Here is a 19,047-nt window from a genome sequence, read left to right on the forward strand (position 1 = left end):
ACATATTGATCTGAATGACCTCCATTCAATAGCTGTCACTTCAGAGCCACCACACTGAATTTCTCTCTTTTGCAAGTTTCTTTGCTGACTAAGCTTTGTGTCAGTGTAAGTAACAAGATATAATGTGTGGAATGCTTTTGCTTGGCTTTTATTTATTTATTTATTTTTGCTGTTGTCCTAAATGAAAAGGTCTATTGTTATTGACTGAACGTGGTCTTACACAATACTCTGCTACAGCTTCCTTGTGTACATACTGAACTACAGAGAGTACAAAGGGTCAACATTGCCTTTGGCTGCCCATCCTATACTGTCTGAAGACAGACGTAAATTAATTGGAGGAACAACACGTGTGAGAAAGCACATATGGCTTTCAGGATTTTTTTAATGACAAAGATAAGAAAAGCTCATTATCAAAAACAAGCAAAAAAAAAAAAACTTTAATATTTCAACACTTGTGTCTAACATTCTTTGTCAAATAAATATAAAAAAAAAATAAAAAAAAAAAATCTGACCCTCTGTATTGAAACTCTGTGTGTATGTGTGTAACCTGAATCTCTATTTTTTAGCTGCTTCCAATATATTTCATTTTACTGTAGGTAAAATGAAGAAAAAAGGTAGAAACTGTTTAATGTTTTCAGTATTTCACAGAATCACACAGTGTCAGCATGGCAGAGGTTGGAAGGGATCTCTGAAGGTCATCTGGTCTGACCCTCCTGCTCAAGCACTGCCGGCTAGAGCTGGTTGCCCAGGACCACATCAAGAAAAGATACATATGAGAGACAATATATTTGAGATGTATGAGAGGTGCTCAAATATGTGAGATCACTACTTTTATCCTGACAGAAACCTAACAGATGTGTTGAAATAATTTGCAAAAAGCATGCAAGAAAGCAAAACATGTTTTAATTTAAAGTAGACTTTTTAACTTAGTTGACCAGATACCACTAAGAGGGATTCAAATGATGAACCCCCCCTTTGCAACGTGAACCCTCTTTCTGATGCCCCGTCACAGTATAAGTATGTTCACCTGGAGCACATTTGACTTCCTATTGCTTCTTCCGCTGTCCATACAGACAGTGACCCAGACATGATATAAATATTGAAGCAGTTGTGCAGGAGAAGATGATCTTTGCAAGTGGTGCCCACTGACGGGAAGAGAGGGCAGTTGAATTAAAGAAGATCCTTTGACACTTCAGGTTACTATCTCAGGAAGGACAAGGCTTTTATCAGCTGAGTAATAGAACTGGGGAGTCAAAGAAGATAGTCCAACTTTATTTCACATTCCAAATTCCCTAGAGTAATCAGAGAAAGCATGTTGGTGTATTTACCTTCTTTTCACAAAATTTTCCTTCTGAAGAGTGGTGTGTTGGGAATTCTAGGCTAAGTCTGCTCCACACTAATAAAAGTTCATGACCTCTGTCCCCTTCTTACCTTACTGAAATGAATACCCTTTTCATTCCCAGGGTGCTTATTCACCAGGAATGCCCAGATGTCACTTAAAAGTTGTGGGAATGAAAGCCTTTCCTGGGCTCCAGGAAGCTGTTACTTTCATTTCCCACTTGCACTTTTGAAGAGACATTTTTGATCCTTTTAATCAAAATTTTCCTGTGCAAAATTTTCTCCAAGTAGTCATGCTTATTGACAGCATGTATAGCCCAGGGTATGTAATGAATGCTTTCAGATTATTATAATCTTTAGAGTTTATATGTTTTAAATCACGTTTCGCTGCTTGGTGAAATAATATTCTAAAGAAAAGACCCAGTTCTCCCACTGTAACCCCCCATCCTCTCCCAAATAAATAGAAGACTTCTTGCTGTCTTTTCTTAAATATTGCATGTATGACTGTGATAGTGGTGAGTAAGAGATCTATAAATGGGTTCTGGTGAGGAGTAAACATCATGTGGTCGTTCACTTTGGAAGCTTGCTGAGTGGGAGGCATTTACTGAACCTTTGTGCACTTGCTATAATCACTGATTTTCTATGAAGTGCTAATGGTATATGTCTGTTTTCTCCTTTGTAAGGGAACTTCTTATAAAACCAGCTGCATTACCAGAATCTTAGGGTTAAGCACATAGGGCTGGAAACTGTTCAGATAAAGACAAATTTTACTTAGCCTTCAGGTGATTCATGTTCAGTCTTTAATTATATAATATTAGCACTGAACATGGTCAATTTATTGTATATATGGAGATACATCCAAAATCTGGATTTAGTTCTTATTTCTTCTACTTTCAACTAACATGTTGCAGAAAATACCGACAGTTTGGAATTACTGGTGCTTTTTTTTAGAGGAAATCTTTTATCTGTTTGAAGTTAAGTAGTTTGGGTACATTTTCAGGGAAAAAAAAGAAAAAGAGATGCAACATGAAAAACTATGCCTTTGGAAAAAAATGAGCTTTTAGAATTCATTAATTTATTTAGATATTTGTTTTCAAGTTGCATCTGTGTTGAACAACATATAAATTAAATGATTTCTTACATAAAAATAGTAGCACAGTTTCCCGTGGTTGGAAAATGCTGGGACCCAACATTTTTGCCACAGAAGCTAGCATTGGCATCTCATCAACTGCAATCAGAGCCCTGCAGATTGTCAAAATGGGAGTGAAGAAAGTCTCTAGGGCTGAAAAAAAGCCTCATTCCATGATTTAAGAAAGCTCCTAAGCATGTGCTTAAGTCTGTCCTTAATCACGACAACATTTAAGCTTGCATTTGCCGTCAAGTACATACTTTCCTGTTTTCTTTAAATGGCAGAGTGTTGTTCAGTAGAATAAGGTTGATTGGAGTGGCAAGAGAGGCACTGGTAGATAAGCTGCAGCGGCTGAAAGAATAACCAGGGAACATAACTGTGAGGATTATTAATGTACCATAAGCAACCTATTTTTGAGTTTACAGACTCCCATTGATCTCTGGAGGAGTTTGAGCTCTAAAAATAACACACCTTTGGGAGCTGGGAGAGAGAGAATTGTAGCTGGCCAGAGGGAGGTCTGAATGGATTGGAGCATCATGGGGAGATAATAGAGGGTCCACTGACTGCCAAGGGAGTTCAGGTAGCAATTATAAGCAACCAGAGAGCGGGAAGTACACCTGAGAGAAAGATAATATTATTAGCAGATGTTAAAATAGCACTGCTTGCCAGCAGTGTGCTTCATACAAAATTTGAGAACAGTGGGCTTGATTTTCCTCAGCACCTGAGCTCTGAGGCAAGGCTTATCATGACAATTTGTTTGGTCCTGCATGTGGATGGCAAGTGGCAAGGTGCTGGTGGCTGTAGTATTTTTTGCTCCTTCTGTTAATTAGTGTTCCAGGTGAATGGCCTCCAAGAAAACTGGGTTTCATTGGATGAGAGCCACTATATCTTAGTTGTGACTGAGAGGACCAGAGACATCAGACCTTTTTAGGGGATCCAATGCCTAGTGAGAGTCCTGTGCCATGGGAGGGGGAAGAAGAGAGGTTCTTGTTCAGCTGTATGGGATGTTGTGCCAGCTGGGAACCTTAAGGCTTGAGGTCAAAAAAGTATTAAGTGATATCGAGATCAGCAGGAGCTGGGTGTCAAATGTCTGTGAGCCATGAGAAAAAGAAAAAAAAAAAAAAAAAAGAAAAAAAAAAGATTGAAAACTGGGGAGGGAAAAGGGAGTATTTGATGTAATGGAGCCTGAGGCTAAAAGTAATTTAAGCAGCCAGGTTACTTGTATTGTTAACCCCACTCAGTAATATGGCACTTAACACATTTTTGTTTCAGTCTGTTAGCACTGGCAAGCCCACAGAGAAGCAGGGGCAAACAGGGACCTTGCACCTTGCCCACAAAACCATCCTGACCCTCACGAGCAGAGAACAAGTTCTCTTGGGACCAGCAGAGGCTCTGCCCAGATTCACAGACCAGCTGAGGGTAGAGATCACCTAGTGCAGCCCCTGTTCAGAGCCGTGGCAGCTCCAGCAGGCTGCTCCAAGCTGTGTCCCAGATGCTGGGTTTCTCCAAGGGTGAGGACTACCCAGCCTCTCAGGGCAACCTACTCCAGTGCCTGAGCACCCTTACAGTTGAAAAAAACCAAACCAAACCAAACCAAACCAAACCAAACCAAACCAAACCAAACCAAACCAAACCAAACCAAACCAAACCAAACCAAACCAAACCAAACCAAACCAAACCAAAACAAAAGTTTATTTTCCTGTCCATATTAAACTCCTTGTATTTCAGTTTGTGCCTGTTATATCCTGTCCTGTCAGTGGCCACCAATGAGGAAAATCTGGCTCTGTTTTCTTCATACCCAAGATCTCTGGGGTTTGGTGCCTGGGTGTGCGTGGCACAGAACAGTTGGTGCTACAAGCTCAGGAAATAAGGAAAAGCTAAACTACTTGGAAAGTAAGGTAGGGGAAGATGAGCACGGTGCTCTCCTGTGCAGGGCACACATGTCCTAGAGGTTAACACCTGCAGGAAACACAGCCTTTTCATCTGAGGTGATGAATCTGCTGGAAAGGTGTAAAAAAAGTTACATAACCCCATAAAAGAGAATGCTGAGTTACAGCTGTCATTCACTCCATGAACCTGCCCACAATATATTTAGAGATAGAGCATGGCATTGGCCTATTTTGGTGGAAGAATCAGGAAACCCTTGTGACACCGAGTGCCCAATTATGCTTCTGGGTGCCCACAGCGCTGTGCACACCGGCGCTAATAGATACCCTCTATTCTGAGACCAGGCTCGAGCACTTGTGTTTAATCATAGCTAGTAATGTTTTATCCACCCACCACTGCAAAACAGTCACCTTGTGATATTCAGGAACAGGCACGGCACAGTTTGAAAGAGAAAGAGAATACCGGATTGAAACGCAAGGAGAACGTGTGTAGGCAGGCGGTAATTATACAGGACGGGATTACACGTGCGTGCATATCCCGGGGAGCCATCAAATGCAGCTCTACGGTTTGATTTTGGTTTTGAGATCTGAAGAATAAGTACATAAAATTACCTGATTGGAAGGAAATTTCAGCTGAAGCAGACTAGCACATTGCCTCACTGAGTCAGGTTAAGAGATGATTAAGTTTGATTGCTAATGGCAGGAGTGTGCCAGTAGCACTGTGTTGTTTTTTGACCTCCTTCCTTAGGACATCGACACCCCCTCACTTTTCTCAAGCCCAGTTAATTAACTTTTAACTTCTTTATTCAAAAGTCACCAACACTTTTCAAGGAGTTTGTATAAGCCATGAAGAGTTTTTCTGAAGAGCACCTCTTTTCTCCAGTGAAGTGTTTCTTATCAAAGCTTAGCAGTCCCAGCCTTTTGAATGTCCCTCCAATATTTCTTCAAATGTGTACAGCTCCCAGCATGTTCAGGAGTGGCAAAACTCCAATTTATGTAACACATCATCAAATATAGAAGGTTGTAATTTTTCACTGCCCTATGACTTTTCCTTTACTTTCTGAGCATACAGGTTCATGAGTTCAAGAAAATTTATAAGAAATTAGAGCTAATCTTTCACCCCAAATATTTACATCCTATTTAATTAAACATATACCCTGTGAAAGGTAATGTCTTGAACTTTTCACAGTTACTTTCAAAACCTCTCTTCCTCAGTATTGAACCATCTGGAACCACCGATATCAACAGCAAACACTGATACCTCTTAACTTCAAAGAGAACAGGAATAGACCCTATGCTGGGTTTCAAATTAGCTGTGGCAACATCGGGAAGAGTCACTGCAGACAGGTCAATGGAAATTGCTCATTCTCCAGACAGCAGCTAAACACCCCCCTATGTTGCTTCACATAAGTAAATAAATGAACTCTGATAGGATATATAAAATCAGGACAGAAAATACTGTGCTGCCACATCCAGAATACTGTGCTCAGTGCTGGCAACTCCTGGAAATTAAAGGAGGAGGGGAGGATTGAAGATGTGACAAAAATAGTTACAGGGACAGATAATTTCCAGAAGAGAGGTTGAAAAACCCTGCGACTGTCCAGTTTGGAAAGGAGACAAAGGAGACTTGCTACCACTCAGGGGTCAAATGGACAGAACAGAGAAACCAAGGGAAGAGGATAATCAATGCAGTTGAAAAAAAAATTATATATATATTTATATGCATCTTAAAATATTTGCATGTGCCAAGGGTAAAAGTAAATACGGCTTTGATTTCTAACTAGCTGATATGTCCCTACTAAATCCTAAATCCTGCTGTGCCTTGCTGCAGGATTTTCTGCTTGCACTTGCAGAAGCAGTGCAGGGGCCTCCCAGGGTTGATGCAGGGCTGGGGCTGGGGCTGGAGCTGGAGCTGGAGGAGCTCAGGAGTCCCCCATGGCCCACCAGCCAGCTGGGGGCAGCAGGGCAATGGGATGGGGCAGGAGTGGCAGATGCCCTGTACTGAGGACAAAACATAACTGTAAGGAGATCATGAGCTCTTAAGAGAATCATGAAGTTTCATCAGATGGAGATTTGGAGAGTGGGTGGAAATAGCTAGTGGATCAAAACGATTTGTTTCACGCCCACTCTGTATTCCCCAAGCTCAGGTGTAAACAAGTACACTCAGTGAAAGCAAAATTGCAGGTGCTGGTACACCCCCTCACAACTTACGGGTACTTCTCTGCATTCTCTCAAAACATCTGTTAGTTCCCTGATAAATTATTAATTTCTGGTCTTGTATTTGTCACACAGGTCTGACAAGAGAAACCGAACAGATTCCAATTAATGGAGATCGTCTGAAATGTTTTATATATCTGTATGAAGACTATGAACTTCCTAACTCTGCAATACCCCATAGGAAGCATCTTCTTTGTACATTTATGTCAACACTTTCTTCTTCTCCATTTTGTTTGATATAGAAAAGTAATGATGAAATAAAACAGAACGCAGTAACTAATACTGAATGTGTATATATTTAGGAATGATTTTAATCTGAGAACAGGGAATAGTGTAATTAGAAGTTTGAGCAAAAGTGGAATAAACACTTTTTTTAAAAAAAGAAAATCATTATTTGCAATTAATTTGGTTTCTTTCCTTTTGAAAAAAAATCAACATGGAAAAAAAAAGTTTAAAAATGATTTCACAAAATGCAGAATGAGTGAGGAATGTAATGTCTGATTTCCAGTTTTGTATTCCTGGTTTTAGAATGGGAATCATGACTCCTGTGTAATAGGAAGATAAAATATTAAAAGGGGTGGTCTTTATAGTTAGTTTAGTTAAACTCTTCTCTCATGGCAGAGCCGAAGTATTTCTTTTTCCTGGGAATTTAAAAATGCGCTGATGTTCTGATATTTATGCTTCACCCTTACATTGTACAATAAAGGTACACGACATGAACTAGCTGACAAAAAACCTGCAACCTTTATACAAATAAACAGGTCAACCAGCCTTGAAGGAACATGTTCCCAAATGCAAGCTCAAGGATCACTATCTTCAAAAGCACAAATAAAAGGGGGACATTGAAGTACTGATGCTAAGTGAAAATCATGTATGATCACACCAACATATAATGAATAGTCCCTGACACTTGTTTTATATGGAACTGTACATAAATGAAGACTGTTCAATGCAGATTCTATTTTTGGAAATGAGATCTTATTGTTAGAGAAATTTAATACACTGTGTCTCCTTGGTCTCTCTTGTGTTGTTTACTGTGAAGGGATGAGAGGAGCTGTTTTGTAATAATATTCTTCTACCATTGATTGAAAATATTCTACATGCTCTGAAACTCTGCCTGGCTCTTGTTTATTTAGTTAAAATAAAGAAGATTATTCTGGTTAGAAAACAGGTTTCAAGTTGAATGTTGCTAACAATGACATACATTTAATTCTTGTCTGCTACATGACCAAATACAAAAATTGACTGGCAATATTTTTATATTTTAAGTTATTACACATACTTGCATGGCTTTGTACAGGAAATTAGAAAGGAGTCTTACTGACTGCAGCTTAGTTAAAAGGACATTCTTGTATTTTTTTTTTTTACTTTCAATATTTAATACCAACATTGCTTAGCATTCTTAGCATATTCCTTATATGCTTATGGCTGATTTCTCTAAATGCGTTCCTTGGAGGCAAACATCCCCAAAAGACAGGTTGAAGTGAAAGTGTCAAGAGGCAGAATGCCTCAGGAACACCTTTCATTTACATACTGATGAGATTAACATGTCTATTCAATCAAAAATGAACAATTTTCCCACACACTGCACTATCAGTCACTGATATTGGACTGCAGTGTTCCTGTCAATATGGAAGTGATAAAAAGAGCAGAAAACACAATCCTTTGAGCCAAAAGCATGTTGAAGGCGAGATGAGTCAGGGACTCAGCTTTTATTATTCCTTACTTCCTTTAAAAATACTTCAAAGAACTGCAGAAAGATAAAGCCACATTTTCCCTCTCCTTTCACAACTAGGAACATTCATAACTGAAATTGCAGAGCATGGAGAGAATTGGGAGCGATGGGGAAGCCCCATTAAATAAAATAAAATAAAATAAAATAAACTGAGTAACTGTTTAGTCCTGTCAATCCACTCTGAATTTTCTTTCCCATACAAAAGGTTTTACTTATCATTGTCCCTGAATTGTCCTTTGGTTAGTAAATGCCTATTGCTTCCTTCCATATGTTAGTAGTGCAGTACACAAGGAAGGGTGGGAAATGTCCCATTAGCCCAGCACTCTCCACGGTTCAAAGGCTAGTCCCACATCACATTCGGTCAGAGACCAGAGAAAGGGAAATCACATTCTACTCAGGAAGGGCACAAGTCCTGTTTCATATTTGCCTTAGTGGAGGATGGCCTATCTTCCTGTAGGATGACCTGTAAAACCTACAGAGCTGTTAAGATTTAGACACTACTGTGTAACAGTCATCACATTGGAATGAGTAAGTAAAAGAAAATATCCATCCCTGACACAGAAGTGTGCTTCTTTTGCCATATTTCAACTTATTCCTCCAAAGTGGAGTAGTACTACTGGTGACCATTGAAACACCTTAATGGCAGCAAGGGGTTAATCAGAGGCAAAGACTACTTCTTCTTAGCTTGATTTGTATTTTAAATGAGCCTTCATGGGTATGAACCAAACTCACTAAGAGCTATCTGACATCTCACTAATGAAATGATACATGACCACCTATACAGTGAAGATAGAGAAATGGCTGCAGCAAAATAGACATTTATCATAAATGAATCACAGAGAGAAACTTCCCTCCACCCGAAATACTCTAACATACTCAATGAGGTTTAAACATCATCCCTCTGCTCTGTTCTTTGCATGGTGCTAGCATAGCAGTAAATCAAAGGGACAGTATTGACCTGGCATCACTAAGCTCAGTTCACATACAGTGGAGGAGGAGTTTCCTTTGCTAACTTTCTACCTGGTTCTCTACACTGTAATTTTTGTTTGTTTACAAATTTTGAAAGAGGGACTTCTTTAATCTACTCAAATGTATTTTTCTGACAGACTATTCAATAATATGGTGGAGATATGTTCTCTTAGAAAAACAGAAGTAGTTATTGCTGTGCCTCCAGAAAAGGATTTAGTCTGAGACATCACAACCTCAGCACATCATGGGAGAGACTTTCAATCATTGGTCACTGAGCAAAAATGGGCTCTAATGGTTCCTCTGATCATCTGCACAGAAAAATCCAAACACATTTAACTTGGAGGTAAAGATAAAGGTAGAGAAAAAGTAGTGATTACTGCTACCTGGAAAATTTTTATGAGTTTGAATATAATTCAAGTGATGACTCTAGTTTAATGATTTCCAATTAAAAGATTATAATGCTTCTGTATTTCTAAGACAAATAGTGCTGCTTTTCTTAAAACCCAGGAGGCTCTGCTTTATGCATTCTTGAATTATAGAATGGTTTTGTATTTCTCTGGTGGTACAAGCTTTATATTTAGTAGCAAAAGGAAGGCCCCGCTCTACTCATCCATTTATGAGTACATGACAGGGAGCTGACTCCCAGGCAGAAGCACCAACTAATGAAAAAGTAAAGGCCACACCTGGACAAAACACAGAAATGGGGAGGCCCATCTAAATGCTGAGAGGATATTCTCACAATGGGATCTACCTGTAAAACATCTGTAGCTACAGGCAGCGGTGTTTGTGGAGTGAATTTCCAAAATCAAAGCCCTGAGACACAGTTCACTGAGTTCAGTGGCATCTTACTGGGACTGTGCTCAGTGTGATCACGTCAATGGTAAGGATGGCTCTTTCATTTATCTCTTGTTCCATGTTGTCAGTGAATTATTTATGGGAATATGTAATAAAAATCCTGCACTTTGGCCGTTTTGTATTATAAAAAATTGATGTTGTTGAGAGAAGGGGATCAGAGAGAGCTGTCTGAGGAAAGTAGTTGTATTTTTCTTGATAATAGTTTTAGGGCCAACATATTGAAACAAATTTGTTTTGCTCATCTGTCTAAATTCAGGTTTCCCTAATGTGTGCACATTTCATTTGAATGAGTTTTAGCTTTATAGGTGGAACAGATTAAATGGTGTGCTTGGCAAATAAATAAATAAATAATAAAAAGTCCTTATTTTGGTTTATGAGCTGCCTAGTACTACCAATGCATTAATAACTATGAAGGAAACTCCCACTAATGCCAGTTTTTCAGCCCTCAAAAAGTACTGCAGCTTTGTTCATTACTTTACTCCAGTAGTTTTCTTGAGACAAAAAAGTAATGGTTGGATGTAAGATTAGTTAAATCTGGTAAAATTCAGTTTTTCTGAGTCCTTGGAAGCAGACTAAAGTCATTTATAAAATAAACAGCCCTGTTCAGATGTTATACTCACTTCCCACTATACTACTATGCAGTAATTATGAAGTAGATGTTTTCAAAGATACAGAAGACTTATGACTAAGTGCAAGTCTTATACTCAGCAATGTAACAACAACGTGGCAATATTCTGGCCCTGAATGGTGGATTTCATACACGCTGGTGGTTGTTAAATCTGGTCTGGTAATTAATTACATTTGATTTTATCTGGAAAGGTTACTGAATCCTTTGCTGTATTTTTATTGAAACTGAAATTCAATTTAATAGTAGTTTTAGACAAAACCTGTTTTGTCTAAAACAGGTTTTATATATATTTCTATATATATATATATATATATATATATATATATATATATATATACATATAAGATAAAATAAAAGTCCAAAACATCATGCCTTTAACAATGTTGGAAATATCTATTATAGGTGGCCCCATACCTGGGAGCAATTTAAACCCTTTTACTGAGGGTGGAGCTGCTGTGGGATCCCATCATTTACCCTGTGAAACCCACCATACTGTAATGCATCTACATGGGATTTCATCGGAGGATGAATGACTACTGTCTATCACATGTACCTGGAGCTTGGGAGAACTGAGCACTTTTTTACCATTGCTTTTACTTTTGTGTTCCTTACAGATGTGTTGTTCTTAGTAGTTTTTTTTTTTTTTTTTTTTTTTTTTCTTACAGGTACAGCAATAGTTTCTATTGAGAGGATTCTTCATCCAATATAGTAGTTCTTCATTTTCATCTAATACTTATAATTTTCTTAGCTGATCATTTACAGGGTTGGAATGGGTCTTAACAGATCTCCCTTCCATCAGGAGACTAATAATGCAAGCCCTGACCTGAGTGGAAATGCAGAAGTCAGCATACGGTTGAACTGGACATTGTAATGATGCAGAATACAGCCTTTTCCGTCCTTCTCAGAGCATTGGTGTTGACCATGTGGGATGAGTTTGAGCAGGATTCACATACTTGTTTGGACTTGATGAGCAGATGGATTCATCAAGTGCAGACGGAGAACTCACAAGAGGGATGGACTTGGAGAGATTGAGAAAGCAGTGGATGTGAGGCAGAAGAGGACATAGGTATAGGTTTCTGCATAAAGAAATAGGCCGGGGACCAAGAGTGATTTCAGGGTGACCAAAATCCCATACCACTTCTTTCCTGCTGTTCACATTTTCTAACTTATAGTTCAGCAGCAACTCCAGAGTAGGGCAGGAACTCTGGAGAAAGGTATTTGCTGGCCTGACATATGATAGATGAATAAATAGAGGAAGACACCTTGTGGCCCTTTGGATCCTTACTATTACTGAACCCAGAGAAACTACATTGCTCCTTACCCCCTACCAACAGCCTGGTGTTTGATGAGGTGCTGATTTGGAGATACAGGGTGAGCAAAGGAAGAAGTTGGGGGGAATGGATAATTCATGCTCTGTTTTTCAGTTTTGCTGGTTGGCCTCATGGTTGCTCCCAAGGTTGGCCTGACCTGGTGGCCATATCTAGAATTATGGCCAGAAGCATTTCCAAACTCATGGTTTCCCATGTAAACCAGGAAAGGAGCACACTTTAACTGTTTTACTGCACAGTCATGTAGAAGATGTACAAGAAAAAAAGTTTCAAATAAAACGCTCTGCCCCATGAAACACATAGTGCCCTTCTCCTCTCTTCCCATGACAGCCATGTGTCGCTGGAGCTGGGGTATGGTTTACCAGTCCTCTGGCTTTCACAATGTTCTCAGCGCTTCTCACATACTTCCTGCATGCACATCCGTGCACTCATCCTCCTTTTTTATTGCTGAAGGTTAGTGAGGATAAATGAAAGCCTCCAATGCCACTTTCTATGGCCAGTTTAGATCTCAGATAATCTCCCATGAGGTCACCCACCTCTTCTAAATGTCATGCACGCATGTGATCTGAAAGCCTTCACAGGCTGTCCTCACGCCTGAATGACATCTCAATGACTCAGGAACTAATGTCTCTGAATGAGGCCGTGTCTTACTTCCCTGCTTTGGCTCTTTCTCCAATAAAATGCTGCTGACTGTTCTGTCTCTGAGAGCTGGAGGTCAGGGAAATGACACTGGATGGTACCAACACGGCTGAGAAAATTCAAACAGCATGAAATTCATATAGTCGTTTTGACACAAATGGGACATCCGTGCTTGTCTCTAGCCCTTGAGAAGAAAGTGCTTTACCTACATTTCTTGTCCAGCAAGGCAAGTGAAAAATGTGCTACAGTCATGTTGCTGGCTAAAAACAAGGGCCAGGTCACACGTCAATGTAGCTTGGCATCACATCACGTGAGTTGCTGAAGCCATAGTGGTTTGCACCAGCAGTTGCTTCTGACTGAAGACTTTGAAAATTTAGAGAGAAATTCTTAGAACAGCATCTGCTGCAAAGGATATCTCTAGGGAGTGAAGAAGACGAACAGCACTCGACCCTGTGGGAAGGCAGGCCTTGTTCCCTCATCTATGAAGCACATGGCACACCAAGGCTCATCACCCGGCTGAGGGCCGCAGCAGAGCCTGGGTTCTGGAGGAATCCCGGGAAAAGCATGATCCAGAAAGGCATCAGGTGGCACCACAACCTCCCATACCCCATCCCACTGGGGTGGCAGCAGGGAGGGAATCCCGGAGCTGTGCACAGCCTCCCATGAAGGGCTGCGGCACTGGATGTCTGAGCTCTAATTAAGCAGTATCAAGAAACATGGGTCCCTCAGACTAACACCAACCTCAGCCAGTCGGGACAGCTCAGCCTTGGGACAAGATATAGCCAAATTAATGGTGGTGCTTTAGGTCAGTAGAATGTGTCTCAAGGGGATTGGACAGCCTACATGGACACATGGGGCACCTTGGGGAGCAGCAGACGCTGCCTTCCCTTTGGTAGTTTTTCTGTGCTTGAAGTCGTGCTTTCTGCTTCAGCAGGAGCAAGGCCTGGCCTTTCCTACCACCACCCCATCCAGCCCAGCACCATGAAGGAGCTCCCTGCACCCATGGAGACACTTATTGCTTCTGCTTTTTTACTGCAAGGTCACTCTAGCTTGGTTGAGAATCGAGTGAACTGGCACACTGGAGAATAATTTTGCATTGCAGGATGGCACTGTTATTTCAGGAAACACACTGGTACGTCAATGCAGAGGCATTATTCCTAAAGAATTTGGCTTGTTGTGTCCTCAGTTCGTCCTAGCATGCACACTGGCTTTGCATTGTGGAGCAATCTTTATCAAGATCAGCTTACAGCTCTATGAGGCATCGCTCCCCTGCACCTGTGCCTATTTGTTAGATTCTTGCTTTTTTCTTGATATATATATATTTTTTTGGCTTAGTTATATTTTACATACTTTGCTCCTTCTCTTAAGGAAAAACAACAGAAAGAAAGTGACATCCAGAAATTCAAATTCCTGTCATCCAGAACAAGTTCTACTTCTACTCTAAAAAAAAATCAACTATGATAGAAAAATACCCACTTTTTTTTTTTTTTTTTTACTTTTTTTTTTTTTTTTTTTTGGATGTGAGGCTGAAAAAAAAGAAAAGAAATCTGACTGCAGCCATGGTGGAGCTCATTTCCGTACTACTCTGGTCAGCTGTCAGAAACACGCTCTTTACAGATTGATCTCAGCAGAAGTGCTCAAGTTGTGACATCCCCAGGGAGCAGCTTTTTAAGTAGCAGTGATGTTGGGCAATGACCTTTCAGTGGCTCTCCCTGTGCAGAGGGGTGGTGCTTGCAGACAGATACTCTTTGTCCTGTACATTTTCAGCTTACTAACATGCTCACTAAATTTTCCACATGGAACAATTGTGGTGTCTCTAAAACATTACACCTCAGCGTTCATCCCAAACTTTTTCCTGTTTAAGGTACTTGTTTTTGAGAAAAACGTATCTGTTTAGAAAATCACTTGTGTGAATCACCATAGCCTGTGGTGAATACCCACTCCTCATAGTTCAGAGGATTCCATGATTTAAGGTCTATCATGAGCAGAAAATCTTATGCTACAGCCCTCAGAGGGAATCAAAAGACCATCCAATACATATCTTTGCCTCCAAGTCCAAACAACTACAGTTGCCTAATTCCAGGTGTACTTGTCACAGCATATTTTAAGGACCCATTCATGATAGCAACCCTACCACCTCCCTAGACAGCCTATTCTAGCATTTCACTACCCTTGCTGTTACCAAGTGTTTCCTAATTTAAAGCTGGTATTAGGGGCTCACATAAATGTAACATGTATGTGTGATATTAAGAGCGATACCTGTGCAGGGAATATGTAACACAGCAATCATATTAGAAAATTTTGTCAATCCTATAAATTTCCATGCTGGGGGTGAGAAAGCAAACCTTACGTTCCCTGAGGCATGCTTAACCTGCATGCAAGCAGTTCTAAGTGAAGGCCTTGGTCTCTTGTGATTCTTCTAGGTCAGATGACAAAAATAATAGCTTTTAAAAAAAGATGAGCTGGTTCTTGCTGAACCCAATGAAGAGCTGAATGATCTTGGTCAGGAGAACTGGCATTAGTAACCATGTAGCTCTCGCTCATGTGAAGCTTCACTTTCTCCGATGCCTTCTTTCTGAAGACCAAAACCAAAGCAAGATGGAAAAGGGAAAGGAGAAAGAACTAAAAGTTTGAGACTCAGGCCCCAAACCATCCTTAGAAGCAGGGTGAGGATCTAGCTCTGGAGACCATCACAGACAAGTAGTTCAGATGAGCATGTAGGTGACCAGTGTCATTAGAAATTACATAATTTAAATGAACAGCATGAAAAGGGTCAGGACACAAAATTTGGTAATAGCTTCCCCAGCAATTCCCCTTGTTGGATTTTTGGTCATGATGAAATGAAAAGTAGATGTAAGAAATAACTGCTGGGAAGTGTTTCTTATCTTTGTAATGATCTTAGGAAGTTGAGATGAGGCCAATAGCCAAGATGATAAGCTTTTCTGGAGCTACAGGTTACTACATATAGTTGTGCGATGGACATACATAGAAGGGTTTTTTATAGTTTTGGAAAACCTGGACTTTTTTTTTCTTCTTAATGCAAACTTTTGCCACTAACAGTGGTCCAATTAAAATCCTTTTCTCTACCCTGCATTCAGGCTTGTTATATGAGAAAGTAATTCTAACTTCCCAGCAGACTCTATTAGCATGCAACACATCCACCCTATCCAAAAGGACAGGCAGAATGAAGGTGGCTTTTTCAATCACTGAATACATAAGCTTTTAAAAATAACATGCTGAAATGGGCCAGGAGGAGGAGAAGTTTACTCCTCCATCCTTACACATAAGTCCCATACTGACTCCTGCTTTTATGGCAGCACAGGCTTGCACAGGAAGCCACTGTTAAATAGTTTAAGGTTGAACAATTTGGCTCCCCTTGGAGCTAACATCTGTGACCTTTAGAAGACTGTGCAAGCCAGAAGCTGGTAAATATTTGTTTCCAAGAGAAACCCAAACAATTAAGAGCAACCAGATTTATTGACAGCAGTGATTTATAACAGCGGGTTCATGGAAGGGCTGTTGCTGGCACTTTCTGAATGTTTCTGAAGTGTCTATCACACACGGTGCTGTCCTGAACCAATGCAAACTTTGTGGTGTCACCTTGATAACAGAATTGCTTTATTTCAATAAGTAGGAAGGGCATTGTCATGAGTGGGAACAGTCATTAGGATTGTTTAACTGCCCAAAGGGACCTTGGCCTCTGACTGCTCTTTCTGCTTTTCAAAATTCCCTGAACACTTTTGTTCCTAATGGTTTAGAGATGCCTATTTATCCTCTCCATTCATCTTTGTAGTTGAGAGTTTTAATGTACGGGGAATCACAAACAGCCTATAGAAACTTAAGTAACTTATAGTACCTGTTTTCTGGAGGTTTTGGTAATGTGCAGTAATTCTGGAGGCTGTAGAAATGTCGTATTTTTCTCCAGTAACTCTATTCTGAAAGATCAGGAGAAGCCTCTACCTGTCTAATTGAAAAAACATCAACAAAAACAACCAAACAACAAACAAACAAAAACACACCCCTAAAAAAACACAAACCCACCTTTTTATCACTTAATGAAAATATTTTTAGAAGGTGAGGAAGTTGAAAAGCAATCTTGCAAGCCTATCTACTTCTAAACTAAACCAAGTGATACCAGTGGTAGCAATAGCAAGTGTAGATGTGCAATGCCAATGCCGAGGACTGTTCCCCAAAACATCATTGAAGCTGCAGTACGGGAACGTCTGACCAGAGACAATTGCTGCCCTTCCCCTGCTGCACAGCATGCTCACTAGGGCCTGCTCACCCCATGCAGGCTGCTGATGTGTCTACATATCAAGAGCTATTAACACATGAAGAATGATATGTCGAAACTCATCAGCCCCCTTTATAGCAGGCTTAACTGTAAAGGATTTGATCTTGAACACAACCTTTATTCCAATAGGACCAGTTGGAGATAATATAGTCTCAAATCAGGTGGGAAATCTGGTATATAAGGCTGAAAAATTAAGCTAGGACAGATACTATGGTCCCCCAAATTTCTCTGTGATGAGAATATTTTGTTTCTGCTGTATGTTGATGTTCTGTATGTTCTGTTGATGGCAAAATTCTTATTGGTTTCAAGGGGAACCAAAACCAGCCCCTATTTCCCTAAAACTCTGTAAACTTTGAAGTGGAAAATATTTATTAAATGACAAGGCTTATTCTAAGAAAATTGCAAAATATAACCCCCTGCAGATGATCTGTCAGACTTTTAACAGGTGCTTTGTTTAGTCAAAGGAAAATAAACCCACTTGGGGAAAAATGGACAAGTGGTTTGAATGGTGATTGCTTTTATTTTCTTTTTATTATTTCCACTTAAAGCCTCTTAACCATAGCTACGAGTAGTAGAAATACCAGGGTGTACAGTTTGTTTGTATAGATTACTTATTATTTTAAAAGCACAGCTGGTGGGCATGAGAACTGAGTGGGTACGGCCATGTCAAGGCATCTCCTGACCTTGAGTGTTTTCTTTTCAAGGGGATGTAATTACCCAGCCCTAGCAATGATGTTAAGGTTCCTTGTGGGGTGCTGATGGTGTATGGGAGAAAATACTTAATGCAATCTTTGTTTTTAAAAACTTTGGTTTAGCTAGTGTAATGAAGCTATATAATAGCAACGTGCAGTAGCTCTGTGCATAGTGATGGGCTGGAAGTCTGCCTCGAGCCTAGTTTCTGAAGTTAATATATTAATTTTGATTTTTTTTTTTTCTTTTCCAGGGCTGTAGGCACATATGTTACCATGAGCTAAATAAAAATCTAAGTAATGAGATTATCTACTCCTCTGCATATGTAAACCTAGTTACCTTTTATAAATCAGGTTTCCTCTGATCAGACTTGCCATTTCCATGGTTTATATTAAGGAAACTTTCTTGGTGGTAACTTGCTTAATGACCTATAACTTAGAGAAGAGGAAGACTGAAAGAGACCAAAACCTACGAAAGCCATAGTGTTACCCTGTACAGATGGTCAGTGTTGGCATAACCAACTGTATTGTTGTCATTGCACAATAGTACCTCCAGGAAGTACTAGTAATGTGGTTACCTGTCAAGTTAAAGAATTTGACATGCGCATTTAGTTTAATCTAAGCATCTTCTTACCCTGGGCGCATTGCTTGGTATGTCAGAAAGGCTGGGGCAGTCCATCCAAGGGTGCTGACTTTTAATGTTAGACACATCCTAATGTTCTGCTGAGAAACACCTAGAGGCTACTGGGGAGACCAATGGACAGATGGCTTTTTGCAGTATTGGAAAGGCAGTTTGATCTTAGGTTGTTTTGAAGTTTGTGTTCCCCTCCACCTACCCCTGTGCTTTTCATAGGTTTCAGGTCCATCTGCCGTATGCTCTTCTCTTTAACTGTCTACAATTTCATTTCTTTGGCATGACAGAAGATCTAACATACATTGAAGACTCTTCTACTTTAGGAAAAATCCAAAGGTCCTCTGAAAACTCTGCTGCTGAATCAAGAAAACGGTGTTGCACTGCTATGCCAGGTGCACACTGCTGAGGCTCAGAGCATAAACTATCTATGTTCACTCTCTTCAGGAGCCACTTGTATCAGTCCTTACCCAGGAGGATGAGATGAAAGTAAACCTGCTGAAAGAGAAGTCAGTATCTCTGCAGCATTTCTAGCTGGCTTAAGTAGACTAGTTTTTGTTTGTTTGTTTGTTTGTTTGTTTGTTTTTCAGGGTAGAATAATCCTTGCACTGCTACAAAGAAGTCAGTATTTGGATTCTTGCTGCCACAAGAACTCTAAAGAATTAATAAAAATGAGCTCACCATACATTAGTTCTTGGGAGGTGTCTTG

General features: G+C 40.0%; 1 protein-coding gene and 1 long non-coding RNA gene across 5 annotated transcripts in view; one reads left to right on the forward strand and one right to left on the reverse strand.

Annotated features, from left to right (window-relative positions):
* SMPX (small muscle protein X-linked) overlaps positions 1–7,738 on the forward strand; it is a 41,829-nt gene extending 34,091 nt beyond the window's left edge. For all 4 annotated transcript variants that reach the window (XM_068687585.1, XM_068687593.1, XM_068687630.1 and 1 more), the window contains exon 5: positions 6,646–7,738. The gene's annotated coding sequence lies outside the window, so the exon portion shown is untranslated. The remainder of the gene's footprint in view (positions 1–6,645) is intronic.
* LOC137859023 (uncharacterized) lies at positions 1,866–17,159 on the reverse strand. The gene is made up of 3 exons (XR_011098121.1): positions 16,581–17,159; positions 2,939–3,084; positions 1,866–2,818 (listed from the first exon to the last, which is right to left on the reverse strand). It is a non-coding gene; the product is annotated as an uncharacterized lncRNA (long non-coding RNA).
* Positions 17,160–19,047: the final 1,888 nt, after the last annotated feature.

Source organism: Anas acuta, chromosome 1, assembly GCF_963932015.1.
Source record: "Anas acuta chromosome 1, bAnaAcu1.1, whole genome shotgun sequence".
Lineage (NCBI taxonomy): Eukaryota > Metazoa > Chordata > Aves > Anseriformes > Anatidae > Anas > Anas acuta.